General features: G+C 43.3%; 1 protein-coding gene across 6 annotated transcripts in view; it reads left to right on the top strand.

The window, feature by feature from the left end:
• The window catches only part of LOC121875555 (serine/arginine repetitive matrix protein 2-like), a 142,910-nt gene that overhangs the window by 58,117 nt on the left and 68,584 nt on the right, over nucleotides 1–16,209 (top strand). For 5 of the 6 annotated variants that reach the window (XR_006090630.1, XM_042380139.1, XM_042380142.1 and 2 more), the window contains exon 2: nucleotides 5,478–5,536. The exons of the other annotated variant lie outside the window; for it this stretch is intronic. The gene's annotated coding sequence lies outside the window, so the exon portion shown is untranslated. The remainder of the gene's footprint in view (nucleotides 1–5,477; nucleotides 5,537–16,209) is intronic. 6 annotated transcript variants of the gene reach the window in all.

Genomic DNA, 16,209 nt, shown 5'->3' on the forward strand with positions numbered 1-16,209 from the left:
ATGAGTGCCTGGAGGTAATTGGGACAGTAGAAGTAAGTGTTAACACCTGTAACTTGATTTAACTAATAATATATGAGACTAATTAAAAGTAACCAGAAATAAGAGTCAACCTAACCTAACCTAGCCCTACAGTCAACCACAGCTCACGTAATAACAATACGTTATACACATACGTCTATAACTACGCTACAGTAATATAATCTTATGGTACAAAGCCAAAACACTGTATTGCTGTATTTCTCAGTATATAATTTTCCTTTTTGGTCAAATTCCATCAATGTATTCACTTTTATTAATTTACAAGGTATGTATGTATGTATGTATGTATGTATGTATGTATGTATGTATGTATGTATGTATGTATGTATGTATGTATGTACCAGACATGCTGAACAGAAACTAAACCATTATTTACATCCTATAATTAGCACTAAGTAATGTGAAAGAGTTGACCTTTAGCATGTGACCCCTTTCGTGACCTGTAGGGGAGGAGGGGGGGGGAGGCGAGGTAGGGGAGGGGAGAGGAGGCTGGAGGCGGGGAGGGGGGCAGTGAGGGAGGTGGGGAAGGGGTAGGTAAGTGAAGGGGAGAGGGGTAGGGTAAGGGAGGGGGGAAATGAGGAGAGGGTAGGTGGGAAGGGGAAGAAGGGGAGAGGGTAGGGTGAAGGGGGAGAGGGGTAGTAAGGGGGAGGGGGAGATGAGGAGAGGGTAGGAAGGGAATAGAGATGGATAGGGGTAGGTAAGGGAAGGGGGGTTAATGGGAGAGGAAATTGGAGGATAATTAACTAATATATAAGTAGCTCGGTGATGATAGCGTAGAGGTCAACCACTTGTTTCCCTTTAGGTCAACCCTTAATAGCTCCGATCATCTGCCCAGTCCACCTTAATAGCTCCGATCATCTGGCCAGTCCACCTTAATAGGCTCCGATCATCTGGCCAGCCAACATTAATAGCTCCGATCATCTGGCCAGCCAACATTAATAGCTCCGATCATCTGGCCAGCCAACCTTAATAGCTCCGATCATCTGGACAGCCAACCTTCATAGTTTAACCCTTAATGGTTTAACCCTTTGAGGACGCTAGTTTTATCCACTCAGCCTCTTAGGGTTAAAATACAATTTACGAAAGAGTTGTAGATTGAGGAAGTGAATTTAGTAAGAATTGAATGAGTAAATAACGTTTGATAACCTTTGCTCTTGAGGTCGAGAGGGATGACCCAGAGGTACGGTTTGGTGATGACCCCTCTGGCTGACCTCTCCTGACCTCCCTGACCCAGAGGTACGGTTTGGTGATGACCCCTCTGGCTGACCTCTCCTGACCTCCCTGACTTATTGTGGGAAGGAAGAGGGAGGAGAACGTTAAGTTTTCTCTCTTTTGTAACGTTTATAAAAGGTTGAGAACGTGTGTGGTGATGCCTTTAGTACCCGAGACTGTCTTCACCGCCGACTCCTCTGTTCAAATCATAGTTATTGTTGTCTGTTGTTTATCATCAGGTATCAATTTACCTCTAATCTATAAACTAAATATGAGAGTAAATAAACAATATTATTATACTCTGTTCACTATACATAAATTTAACTTCATTATACTTCTATCTTATCTCTAAACCAGTAATATTTTCTAGTTTAAAACTCTAAATTTATTCGATTATTTACTGTACAAGTGAAGTGATTCAGAAAACGGGTTCCATCAGTCAAATCACGAGGAATCAGCCAATAGAAACTGACTTCAACTTTTCTGCCGATTATAAGAGGATCGAGTGTGTGTGGGGGGGGGAGAGGGGAGGGAGGGGTAGTCTAGACTTGTATATTGATTTTTATTCTACATATAAGAATCAAAATATACCGTAGCGAAGCCTGAAAAAAAAAATATATGAACAACTTACCAAGAATATTTATATTGAGTCAATTTAGCAAAGACCTATCTATATAAACTAGCAACTAGAAATAACCCATCTATATAAAGTAGTAACTAGACCTATTTCTACACAACTAGCGAGAATATAAGGGGTCCGTTAAATGTGAAACCTTTACATAACGAACTATATATAGATGAAAGTCCGTTATATCAAAGGCCCATTGGATGTGAAACTCTCCCTCTAATTACTGTATATGGAGAGAAATCAGTTATATGGAGGTTTCACTGTATAATGACCCACCTGTAAGACTTAAGACCATCAACACGGACAGGTAATAGTAGTTTATGTATCAAGGTGAATGGACAGGTGAGAGGGTCTTCTGTACCTGTCTTAATGAGCCTTAACTAAAGCTTTCACTGGTGCTCTTACAACCTCCATGAGACGCTTACCTAACCTCGCCTCACCTCTGTCTGAAGATGTTCCCAGTATCACCTGAGAATTTTACCCAAAGATTTGAATTTTTTTGCCTTAATTTTATTTTCGAATTTCCGTCTCTCCTTCCGTCTATCAACCGGTATTTCAGTCCCCTCTCTCCTCTCTCCTCTCTACCCCATCCCTCCTGTAACTCCCTCCACCCCTTCCATCCAATTCCCTCCCCTTCTGTCTCTCCTACTCCCCTTCCCCTCCCTTCCATCTGTTCCTTTTACGCCTCTCCGCATCCCTCGAGTCCTTTTTAGAGACTGTAGGATCGTGAAACTGGGAGAGCAAGACTTACTCTCCTGCATGACTCGGCCTGTCTCCTCTCTCTCTCTCTCTCTCTCTCTCTCCCTCTTTTGACCTTCTTTATCAACGCCTCTCTTTTTTACCTGTTCATCCCCAGCTTTCTCTCACACCTGTCTCGAGTGGCGGGCATCCTCGTGGTGGCAGGGTGGTGGTAGTGGTGGTGGCAGGGTGGTGGTAGTGGTGTTAGCAGCGTGGTGGTAGGGGTAAGGTTGGTGGTGATAGTGGTGTTGGTAGTGCTATGGGGTGGTGGTGATGGCAGGATGGGTGTTAGTAGGCTGGTGGTGTTGGCAGGGTGGTGGTAGGGTGGTGGTGATGGTGGGTGGTGGTGGTGATGGTGGGTGGTAGTGGGTGGATGGTGGTGGTGGTGGTGGTGGGTGGGAGTGGGCTGTCAAGTAGTGGGTCTGGCAGGTGATTGATGGCGATATTTTCGTGTGAAAATCTTTCTTCTGCTTTACCTATTTTCTTTGCTTGTGTTCTTCTACGTATCATTTATCTTATTTATTTCGTGTCGTTCTTTATTATTATTATTTTATTCGTTTCATCTTCATCTTCCTTCGCTTTCTTTCCACTTCAATTCCTTTCTCTCCTGCCCCCCCCCCCTCCTCCTCCTCCTCCTCCTCGCCTTCCTCCCCAAATCTTTCTTCTCCATCTCCCTTTTCACTCGTCATTTATCCTCCCACATCTTCTTCCTCCAAATTATCTCCTCCTCCTTTTTCTATCTTCCCTTTTCCGTCTCCTGCACCTGTTACACCTGTCGCTCCCTGTCACACCTGTCGCCCCTGTCACCTGCACCCTCTCTCTCCTCTCTCTCTCTCTCTCTCTCTCTCTCTCTCTCTCTCTCTCTCTCTCTCTCTCTCTCTCTCTCTCTCTCTCTCTCTCTCTGTGATTTGCCTTTGTCCTCCCACCACCACCTCCTACTCCTCCTCCTCCCCACCACCCCCCTCCTCCTCTCTCGTCGACCAAAGCAGCCAGACAGTCTTCTTCTTCTTCTTCTTCTTCTTCTTCTTCTTCTTCTTCTTCACTTCCTTTTCCTCTTTCTTCGCCTCGTTTCTATTCCTTCTCTTTCCCTTTCTCATTTTTATTCCTCCTGTTCCTTCTCTTCCTACTCCTCCTCCATCTCCCACTCAAAACTTTTTTTTACCAATCGTAATCTATTTCCAGGATATTTTACCTCACCAAACACAATGCATTATATATTTTAACTCATTGAAACTATTGGCTGACATAATATCAATATATTCATCGCCGTAAACAATTAGTTGAAAGAAACAATTCTCACCTGTACTGAATCATCAAATATTGGTTCGTATGTTGTACACATTTAATACGTTATTCAGCTAATCTTACAGGCAGGTGGTGGTATCGACCTGTACTGATTGCCAAATGCTTTTTGTTGTGGATTAATTCCTAACTCATCGTTCAGCTGTGTTTACCAATGCATCTAAGTCCTGTATATGATTAAGGATTTTTTTTAACATATGATATCCAACAGGTCACTGATATCGAGTGTATAAAAAAAACTCACAGAAAACGTGGACTAACACACAAGCATTTTCTGCCTTGATTTGACAATTAAATGATAATCAGGTCGAGTCTCAAAAACAGGTAACGCTTCCTCTCTCACCTGTAACACGTAATAAACACAGGTAACGCTTCTTCTCTCACCTGTAACACGTAATAAACACAGGTAACGCTTCCTGTCACACCTGTAACACGTAATAAACACAGGTAACGCTTCCTCTCACACCTGTAACACGTAATAAACACAGGTAACGCTTCCTCTCTCACCTGTAACACGTAATAAACACAGGTAACGCTTCCTCTCACACCTGTATACCCAAACAATTATTTTCAAGGGTTTTTTCTCCCAATTGTTTGCTTCTGATTGAATTGAAGACCGCGTTAATCTCACCTGCGTTAAGAATATATAATGACCCCTCAGTAGCCAGCCTTGGTCACACCTGTCCCACTACCCGTGGAATGTCAATGCACGTACTTTCGCCCTCTGAGTCTCACTGCGCAGTTGACGCCCTGAATCCCGGTCCCGCGGTCTCTGGTTTTATCTTATTCCGGGTTCCCATTAAATAGTTCAAATCGCGTTTTGTTGTAATTTTTCGAGACTTTTACATGATTGGTCCTGGAGGAGTTGATGTATTTGGGGGGGTTTCATCTTGAGGTTAGGTTAGGTTAGGTTAGGTTAGGTTAGGTTAGGTTAGGTTAGGTTAGATTGGGTTTAGTGGCAACGTGTCCAGGCGGCAGAGAGAAAGTGACCGACCACATGGATGTTGTGGTGAGGAACTGGATACGTGTCTGTCTGATTGTCTGTCTATCTGTCTGTCTAATTGTCTGATTGTCTCTGTGTCTATTTGTTTACTCTCTGATTGTCTGTCTGTCTCAGTTTAACCCAAATTATCTACCTGTTTAACTATCTGTCTATTTAGCGTCAGAATGTCATAGTCTGTCTGTTAATGTCTCCGTACAAGATGGTTCCAAGTTCACACCGCCTATGTTACATCTCTTAATACACAACAACAAGAAAACTTTAACCTCAACTGATATGGTGATCTGACCCAAGACATGCTCAAGGATACACACACACACACACACGCACACACACACACACACATACACACACTTTATTTTGGTGATCGTTCATGGTTAAGGCAGCACATGAGGTCAGTCGTGCCACCATCAGGGAAGTATTACTCTTGTGTTGTGTCAGGAATATATGTTTTTGTTTGAATGTGTGTGTGTGTGTTTACAAGTTAATTAAACAAAATGACATACAGTTTCCCTGAGGCCAGACACTATTATTAATACAATATTTACTTTATTACAGATAACAGACTACAGGTGTCAGTTGGGGCAGGATACAGTGCACCAGACACACAGATAAAGGTATGTCAGTCTATCATATTTTTTCCTTTAGTATATACAGGAGTTAGAGTACAGCAACAGCCTAGGGTATGTGGAGGGAAGGTTTCAACACTCGTTCCTGCATGGTCTCACTTACCACCACCGGACCTATTATCATTAAGCTTCGCGGAGCCACAGCCAGTCACGGAAAAAGTTCAGTCAGTCCTCCCAGTCAGTCCTCTCAGTCAGTCCTCTCAGTCAGTCATCGTAGTAAGTCTTCTAAGTCAGTCGTTCCACTCAGTCCTCCGTCCCATCCATGAACCCTGAGACTCATGAACCTGTGAGTCCGAGACATGACACAGTACACCATCTACAGTATGTCATGTTTCGGGCTCACGAGTCTCAGGGTTCATGGATGGGACGGAGGAAATGTACATACCGCGTGTGATGTTACCTGTGAGATCACCGTCATTAATTAACGAAGGTGAGATCTTACTAACACACCTGGGGTTACCGTGACGTGAAGAAATAGGGTTTTATTGTATGCGTTGAAGCACTCACCTGAACCATACTAATGACCAACTCGGAGGAAACAAAAGAAATTATGTTGTATCTTTTAATAGTGAAGCCTCTGAGCGGAACTGTTGGCTCCTCTGTTTATAAAAAGCTCGAATCTCTTGTCTTCTAAATGGTCACGCTCTGTACACCTCCACACGGCTCTTACACTAATAATGTGTCTATGAGAATCTCGACTTCACCGAACTATGAAGAATAGCATTTACTTAACCTGGCGGTGTGTTATTGGCTTGTATTAAACACTTGATCATGTAAGGCCCACTTGTTCATATCAACACAGTGAGAGTTTCGCATCTGTGAACAGTGATGTTTATCTTTATTTTACTAACCAGTTTGTCGTCGACCCGAGTAGGTCCACAATGAAGAACTTTCCTATAGTGAATTTATACGTAGAGATAAGACCTATTTTATTATTTAAAAGATATGATGAGATTAAGAAGGTAGGCCATAGGGTTGGTGGGTCAGGGGTGTGGTGTCAGATGAATGGCTGCCCGACCAGTCAAGAGAACCACAATAATTTTCCTGATGTTTCTCTCCGTCTGCCAACGTTTACAAGGGCGGCCAGGTAGCTACAGGTGGACAGAGGTTGGTCTTGACACTGGGGGGTGCTGTCACGGTTGGCAGCCACACACAACACAGGTTCATACACAAGTCATATTCAAAAGTCTTATTTTATACTTGATAATTAATTAATGTGGATTAGCAAATTTAGCACAGACTGCAATATCCCAAGGACTAGTGATTCATTGTAGTAGTTACATAGTTCATGATACAATAAGCCAGGTGGCCAGAAGTCATTGATAGTGTTACATTCAATAATATGTTCATGTGTATGTTTTAAAGGTAAGAAAATATATTAAGTCAAAGGTAATGGTTAATGTTAAGCCTTGAGCCAGAGATAACCCAGCCCAGTGTCAGACTGTGTCAGGTTCAGTGGTCGTGTCAACATTAGTGTCAAGTTTAATGTCAATGGCGCTGGTTTTATGTCTCGTGTGTGTGTGTGTGTGTGTGTGTGTGTGTGTGTGTGTGTGTGTGTGTGTGTGTGTGTCGCTTTTCCTTTCCCCTCTATTTTCCTTCCTCTTCCTCATTTCCTTTCTTAGTTTCTTTGTCCTCTCCTCCTCCTCCTCCTCCTCCTCCTCCTCCAGGTGGTGGTGTGGGATGACACAGGAGCCTCCAGCCTTCGTCACCTATCGGGGTTAAACCTCAGCTGACCGCAGGAATGGTAGTCGGGGACAGGAAGGGGGTGGAGGGAGAGGAGGGTAGTGAGGGAGAGGAGTAGGAGGTGAGGGAGAGGGAGGAGGAGGGGAGTGAGGGAGAGGAGGAGGAGGAGGAAGGAGAGGAGGGGGGAGGCGGGAGTGAGGAGGGGAGGAGGAAGAGGAGGGCGGGAGTGAGAGGGGAGGATGAGGGGAGGAGGGGAGATGGAATAGGAGGGTGAGGGAGGGGAAGGGAGGGAGGAGAGGGAAGGATGGAGGGGAGGAAGGGGAAGGATGGAGGGGGAGGAAGGGAAGGATGGAGGGGAGGAGGGAAAGATGGATGGGGAGGAAGGGAAGGAGGGAGGAAGAGGAAGGGGAGGAGGGGGAGAGAAAGAGCGCTTTATATCACGATGATTTAACCCTCTGAGGACGACGATTTAAATACATAAACAAAGTTATGACTATGATTTTCAACCAAAAAATTCGAAACCAATATATATATAAATTCATCGATTTGTATACAAGTAACGATTGAAATGTGTAAATAAATCACCGATTAATGAATAAATTAATAAAATTAATAAAATTACAATAAATTACTCATACACTTCTACAATATACTGATCAGTTGTTACTCCTATTATTATTTCCTGTAGTAAAAATTGTGTAAATAACTGAATCACACACACACACACACACACACACACACACACACACAAAACCAGCTGTCACTTCAAACCATTAGCGCCAAGATTCAGGTAAAAGAAATTAACCTTTTTTGTATCACCTGGACAATAAAAACACAGACGGCCAGGTACGAGGCGACCCCCACCACCACCACCACCACTATCACCACCACCAACAACACCACCAGCAACACAACCAACGTCACTATCATCATCATCACCACCAACACCACCAACACCACTACCAACACCACACACCACTACCACCACCAACACCACTTCCATCACCACCACCTACACCACCACCACCACCAACACCACTACCACCACGACACCACCACCACCTGCACCACCACCACCACCAACACCACTACCACGAACACCACCACCACACCACTTCCATCACCACCACCTACACCACCATCATCATCTCTTCCCCCCTCAGCCATCTCGACTCATCCGGGTGGACTATACCGGCTGCTCACTCGCAAAAAAAAAAATAATAATAATCCACGCGTACCTGGGTTTGGCGTAGGCTGATTGGCCGGTCATGGTTCACCTTGACGGTAGGGAGGTATAGGGAATGGCAGCTTGACACTCCACCTCATAAGTATCACCACCACCTGGAATTTCTGTATCTAACTCCCTGTACCTGTAACTAATCACTGTTCCTGTAATACCTATGGTCATTACTGTACCATCTTTCCATACTTATAATCTACACTTTCTTCCTGGAGTGTGTTTGTGACTGTGATCCTCCGGCACCACCGACATCTGATAGGGATAATATCATACATTAAGTGAGACCAAGCCGTGGGTTGGCATTCCTCCGGCGTGTCAAGGTAGTAGGAGATGTCTCAAGACGTTCTCAGGATTTCTCTCGTCTTCGCTTGACGCCTCAACACCGTAAAGATCTTATCCCTTATCGCTCTCTAGTGGGAGATGAGATTTGGAGGAGGTAGTTGAAGGAGGACCTCTTGTTATCTTCTAAGTTCGAGTCATAGGTTTAGATTTGGAGTTAAAACAATAATGTGATGATAAGAGTGACTGCTACCAGCTGTTCTCGCTCGGCCAATGGATAGGAGAGAAAGTCGCTAAGTAAGTATTTTCTATCTGGAGGCGAAGGGTTGGTGTAGGTATCTGGGTCAGCGGCACGGGCAGGAGCTGGTAGTGGCGGAGTTGTGTCTCTCGCTCCTCCGTGGCTACAGCTGAATGTCTTTATAGCAGGATAGGTGGCAGTATGAGGGTTATATTGGATTAAAATAGCAGGATATTTCTCCGTGAATATCGATGAACATATTGATAACATGATAGCATCGTGGAATTAAAATATTTGGGAGGATATGTCTACGTGAAGATAACAGACTAATCACGACAGGATAACATAAACCAGGTCATATTGAAGTAAGATAACAGGATGATGCCACAATAGGTTGAATTCTTTCTACTTTTCCAGGATCACAGGTTAAGAGTCTTGATAGCATGATAGCCATTGAGAGAAGCTGTTTTAAGTTATCAAGTCTCCGTCGTCTCAGTTGAACTTCCCGATCGCGTGATAGCCATTCAGCGGGTGAGGGGAAGCTGAAGTAAAAAACGATAAGAAGGGGAGACTAAACTAGAAAAGCACCAATGGAAGCTGGAGAGAGAGAGAGGGGGAGAGAATAAACGAACGGAAGTGCATTATCAAGCTGAATAAAATAAATAATTGAAGATAATGAGAAGGTAAAAACAGAATGGGAATTAAAAGATAAAATATAAAGAAGAGAAGGTTGTGTTGCGTGTGACGGATGTAGGTAATTCCAGGACTGCGAGATAACATCAATAACAAACAGAGCGAGGGAGGCAATTTGATGAGTAGTGCTGTGTTGATGAGTAGTGCTGTGTTGATGAGTAGTGCTGTGTTGATGAGTAGTGCTGTGTTGATGAGTAGTGCTGTGTTGATGAGTAGTGCTGTGTTGATGAGTAGAGCTGTGTTGATGAGTAGTGCTGTGTTGATGAGTAGTGCTGTGTTGATGAGTAGAGCTGTGTTGATGGAGTAGTGCTGTGTTGATGAGTAGTGCTGTGTTGATGAGTAGTGCTGTGTTGATGGAGTAGTGCTGTGTTGATGAGTAGTGCTGTGTTGATGAGTAGTGCTGTGTTGATGAGTAGTGCTGTGTTGATGAGTAGTGCTGTGTTGATGGAAGTGCTGTGTTGATGAGAGAAAAAAATCAGCGAATGTTTTGTTGGCAGTAATCTTCTGTTTCAAGGTAACAAGAGAGTTGAGAAAGGTACGCACAAGTGTAGAGATGTTAATTAAGGTATACCTGTTAAATTCAGAGAGTACAGCACACCAAGAAATAAAACGTCAATGATCAAGTCAACGTCAGGTAGAACAAAAATGGCTAACAGGACCTAGATAATCCACAATAGACATAACAAACTCCCAACAGCTGTGATAAATGACAGTTCTGAGGCAACAATTGGACTTGAAAGCAATGGTAAACAAACTGATTATTGTGAGAACGGACGGTGCCAAGACCCTTCTAGCACCACAAGGCGGACGGGGCAGATCAGGACTATTGTCATGTAAATAAGGCGGTATTTTAACAGTTGGCTGGCCACAGTTATCGTTCATCCTGGGTGCAGTTATGTCGGTGTTACAAGGGAAGGGTGTAAGAATAGGGTGAGAGTTAAGGGGTAGGGGAGTGGTGGGTCAGCAGAAGGAGGGAGTGGTAGGGCAGCAGGTAGAGGTGTGGGTGGTGTCAGGTCAGCAGGGGAGTGGGTAGTGTCAGGTCAGCAGGGGAGGTGTGGGTAGTGTCAGGTCAGCAGGGGAGGTGTGGGTAGTGTCAGGTCAGCAGGGGGGTGTGGGTAGTGTTTGGGTCAGCAGGGGAGGTGTGGGTAGTGTCAGGTCAGCAGGGGAGGTGTGGGTAGTGTCAGGTCAGCAGGGGGAGGTGTGGGTAGTGTCAGGTCAGTGTGGTATAGAGAGCTTGTATGTCTGTACGGTGGTCAGCCTTTACCACCTTGAGTCCGAACATTATGTGATTTTCGGTACTTTGGAGAGTCAGAAAGTGATGTCGCTATCCCCAGGTTAATTTATGGAGGCTCTGACGTATTTACCCTCCCCACACACGTACACCTGGTACTGAAGGTGAACAGGGTAAGGTGTGGTGAAGAGAGAGGGGGTGTAGGGTGGGTGTAGAAAGGGGTGTGGCTCCTGTGGTGTTTTACGAGAGGGTGTAGGATTGGGTGTAGAAAGGGGTGTGGATTCAATGGTGAAGGTGTAGCTTTTGAAGGGGCGTTCTGGTCTAGAAATATCATGAGTACGATCTGAATTATTATGACTTGACTTAATGGGTCTTTTCACCTCGTCCTCCAACCACTGTGTGTGATCCTCATTGTGTGTGTGAAGGGTGAGGTTTGCTCTGAGTAATACTGAAAGGTTGTTGACAGCAGGTTTCCCAATACACTGACAACAAACACCATACCTAGCTGACTGTGGCAACCTTACCTCCCTACATGTAAGATTGACCCTTTTAAAATTACTGTACATACATCTGAAAAATCTGAGGTTATTAAAACGTGTCAAAAAATCAGCAAAAGTCTTTAGAAATGTACAAATTCTGGGAAAAAAAATCTAAAAAAAATCTGGGAAAGGTCGTGAAAAACTGGTATTTCCGGAACAAAAAAAAAAGTTTGAAATCGGGTAAGGAATTTGAGAAAAGGCGCTGGGTGACTGTACTGGCGCTGGGTGACTGTACTGGCGCTGGGTGACTGTACTGGCGCTGGGTGACTGTACTGGCGGTGGGTGAAGGAAGGTCTGTTTGGGTACTGGTATTTCCCGCGCTGGTGAAAGTAAGAGATCTAGGGGCTGTGAAATAACGTTCTGGCTGTTTACACAACTCTTGTGTTTAAGGTGCCGTGAACTTTGGTACACACACACACACACACACACACACACACACCTCTGATCGACACTGACTAAATTCTTACTAAAAATCTCACTCAGAAATATTTACGGTCTTAGGGGTGACGTTGTCCCTCGACCACAGAGCTGCCACAGATGTGTTTTGTCTGTGAAGGAAGTAATTTTCTCTCTCTGTCTCCGTGAAAATCTTACCTTTGTTGTTAATTATGATCATCTTTCACATTAGCTGTTTTTTAATGACTTGTCTTTCTGGTTCTCATTTTTATTTTATATTTTGTGAAAGGATTGAATTTTTTTTTTATCGATATGAAATTTTTTTTTTTTACCTTTGTAGTTATTTATTATTTATCGTATATATATTTTATGTACTGTATTATATTATGTAGTTAGTTTAATTTCTACATAATGTGATATATCTACGTGAATTGTCAGCGTCTTCTCAACAGGTAGATGCCAAATTAATTACCTCACCTATCCATTTCACAAGAGACACAGGTAAACAAAACAATAAACAATGACGTCACTAAACACCAAGATACGTAAACAGGACCAAAAAATATTAAACAATTATCTGAAAATAATTAAAAAAAATAATAACCATTAATATTATGGTAATACCCTCAGTCTTATTAACTTTTTACACCTGGAGAGAAAGTTTAGAAAATATTGGGAGAAAGTTACAACATAATTTTCGTCAGTAGGTAGAGAAAGCTAAGATTCTTAAATTCTATAATAAACCATCCTAACAAATACTCAAGAGGGTGTAAAGTAAGAAGGTACTTTAAAGTAGACATAAAAGTAGATAAGTAATTTAAGTAAATATAAAAGTAAATAAGTACTTTTAACACTTGAGAATATTTTAACGTAAGGAAGAGTAATTTAGTAAAGTTCGCAAGACATTATTTTAACACCTGTGGAGGAAGGAAAGGTTAATGACAAATAATTTAAAGGTGAAGTGACTGTTACCTGAGAGAGAGAGAGAGAGTTTTCAAAAAAGTGATAAGAATGAATTAAAGGAAATACACCTGACATTAACATACATACACCTACAGAAAGCTACAAAACGTCTACAGAAATCTAAAAAACGCAAAAGAAAGCAGAAATTCCAAAGAAAATTACCATGAACAAGTATCGATTCACAGGAGAAAGCTTGAGAATGAAAACAACCCCGAAGGATAAGCTTTAAGTCAGAAGAGAAAGCTTATTTATACAACCCCTGTACTCACAGATGGCTACAAGCGACATAGGTGGGGAGAAAATGTGGTAGATGGGGGGAAAAATGGTAGGTAGAGCAATGGGAGTGGGGGGAAAAGTGGGAGATGAGGAAAAAAGTGGGAGATGAGGAAAAAAGTGGGAGATGGGGGAAAAAAGTGGGAGATGGGGGAAAAAAGTGAGAGATGAGGAAAAAAGTGGGAGATGAGGAAAAAAGTGGGAGATGAGGAAAAAAGTGGAAGATGGGGGAAAAGTGGCAGATAGGGAAAAAGTGGTAGATGAGGAAAAAAGTGGTAGATGAGGAAAAAAGTGGGAGATGAGGAAATAAGTAGTAATCTATTAAAAAAAACCCACTTGATACCACTACACACAACTCCTATGTATAAATTGGGAGAACCAGCACATATATATATAACTCCCACACGAGCATTCAAGATCGCCTGGCGTTCCCTTATCATCCCACAACGCCAGGCTATCTGTTCGCCAGGCTTCTGATGGGAGCATAACGCCACAAGCCTCACACATTAGGTAAGGGTGTAAGGGTGTATAAGGTAAGGGTGTAAGGGTGTATAAGGTAAGGGTGTAAGGGTGTATAAGGTAAGGGTGTATGAGGTAAGGGTGTAAGGGTGTATAAGGTAAGGGTGTAAGGGTGTATAAGGTAAGGGTGTAAGGGTATATAAGGTAAGGGTGTATAAGGTAAGGGTGTAAGGGTGTATAAGGTAAGGGTGTAAGGGTGTATGAGGTAAGGGTGTAAGGGTGTATAAGGTAAGGTGTAAGGAGTATAAAATGAAGGTGTAAGGGTGTATAAGAGGTAAAGGTGTAAGGGTGTGTGGGTAAGGGGTGTGGGGTGTGTGGAAGTAAGGGTGTGGATTGTATAAAATGAGAGGGTAAGGGTATATTGAGTAAGGGTGTAAGGGTGTATAAGGTAAGGGTGTAAGGGTATATAAGGTAAGGGTGTAAGGGTGTATAAGGTAAGGGTGTAAGGGTGTATAAGGTAAGGGTATATAAGGTAAGGGTGTAAGGGTATATAAGGTAAGGGTGTAAGGGTGTATTAGGTAAGGGTGTAAGGGTGTATAAGGTAAGGGTGTAAGGGTGTAATAGGTAAGGGTGTATCAGCCACAACACTCGAGTAACCAGTCTGGCTTCAACAGACAGAGATAGACAGACAGACAGACAGACAGACAGACAGACAGACAACTTTCTTTCAGTGTAGATGGCAGCAGTTGTTATCCCTCGAGGCCCCGTTCTGCCTCCCTCACTACCATCTTCAAGTTGTTCCTCCTCCTGGACCATTACTTATACAATGGAGGATCTCTGCTGTTTTAACTCAAACTTATTTTAACACGCTACAGAAACGAAACACACACACACACACACACACACACACACAGTAGGCCTAAGAGGAATGAATTAACTAGACCACAGGTGAGTTAGTGACCACAGTACACCAAGACCCACTGAAGAGGTAAGGTGGTGTTTACGTGTGGTACCTTCCTCTCACCCACCGCCCCACTGACCCACTCCCGTGCCGCCCACCCAACGTCTGCTGAGGGTGGGTTGGTGGGCTAAGTGTGAGCTGGAAGGTTATCGGTGTGGCTGGTGGGTTAAGGAAGGAAGGGAAGGAGGGGTGTGTGTGGGGGATAGGTGGGATGGATGGGGCCGTCACTGTAAGCCCGTCACCACAACCTCTCCCACCCACGGTGAGTCAACACTGGTCACCCTCCACTTTTATCACTCGGAATAGATCACTTGTCTATTTCATTGCTCAGGCAGCGAGGAGATTTACTTTATTGCTCAGACAGAGATATATATCAACGGTATTATTTCCTGAGAGAGAGAGAGAGAGAGAGAGAGAGAAGTAGTTTAAGATTGCTACCCATTCATTATATAATTATCTAAGGCTTTGTTGTGGTGGTTACTTAGCCACAACACAACAAGCAATAATATTAGCGCTAATAGTAGTAATGACGTCAACAGAATGAAGTAAATAACACTAATAAATGCAATTGTTATTATTGTTTATACGAGGAATATTCCACGCATGCGCAGTTAGTTTGTTGACACGATTCGAGCAACAGAGTTCACTATTATATTTTTCTATTAAATTTTACTTAAAATAAATAAATAAATAAAAACACAAAGGAATAACTCGGACAGGAACATTATCACTAAAATAATTAATTAAGGTGTTGTTTTATTGAAGTGTTCGCTCAGGTAACCTCATATCGTCGTCTTGCCAGCCACCAGTTGACGGGGGTCTCGTTGGTAGACACGAACTAGTAACGAACAGTCCAGTTAAACGTTAATAATACTCAGCATTAGTAGTAGTAAGGGTAGACCGCTTAGCTGCATCAAAAACAACAGCAGGACAGCAATAACAGCAACACAACAATAACAGCAACACAACAGCAGCAGCAACACATAAAAAAACAACAGCAGGACAGCAATAACAGCAGCACAACAATAACAGCAACACAACAGCAGCAGCAGTACATAAAAAAAACAACAGCAGGACAGCAATAACAGCAGCACAACAATAACAGCAACACAACAATAACAGCAACACAACAGCAGCAGCAGCACATAAAAAAAACAACAGCAGGACAGCAATAACAGCAGCACAACAATAACAGCAACACAACAGCAGCAGTAGTACATAAAAAAACAACAGCAGCACAACAGTAGCGACTCAGGGTGGCCGCCACAGTAGAGAAAAGTCCCTTGCCTTCAGGTGGAGTCGACGAACTCACACGACATTGGTATGCTGGGGAGGTCCTTTGGGGGGGTAGGGGAAGGGAGAGAAAGGGGAAATAAGGGAGGGGGAGGGAGATAAGGAAAGGGGAGAAATGAGGAGAGATAGGAGGGAGATAAGGGAGAGGAGGCAAACAAGGGTGCAATAAAGGGGAGGGAGATAAAGGGATATTATTTCTTTATCATCATCATTTATCATCCACTGTGTAAGCCATTGTTCTCTTATTCTTTTCTTTTATCTTTATATTCCTTCCTTCCTTCCTTCCTTCCTTCCTTCCTTCCTTCCTTCCTTCTTTCTTTCTTTTCCTTCCTTCCTTCCTTCCTCCTCCAGTCCATTCAAAGCTTTAATTGCCCTCTTCCTTGATTCTCTTCTTCCTCCCCCACACCTCCTCA

The sequence above is a fragment of the Homarus americanus genome, unplaced genomic scaffold (genome assembly GCF_018991925.1).
Source record: "Homarus americanus isolate GMGI-L3 unplaced genomic scaffold, GMGI_Hamer_2.0 scaffold58957, whole genome shotgun sequence".
In the NCBI taxonomy this organism is placed as follows: Eukaryota; Metazoa; Arthropoda; class Malacostraca; order Decapoda; family Nephropidae; genus Homarus; species Homarus americanus.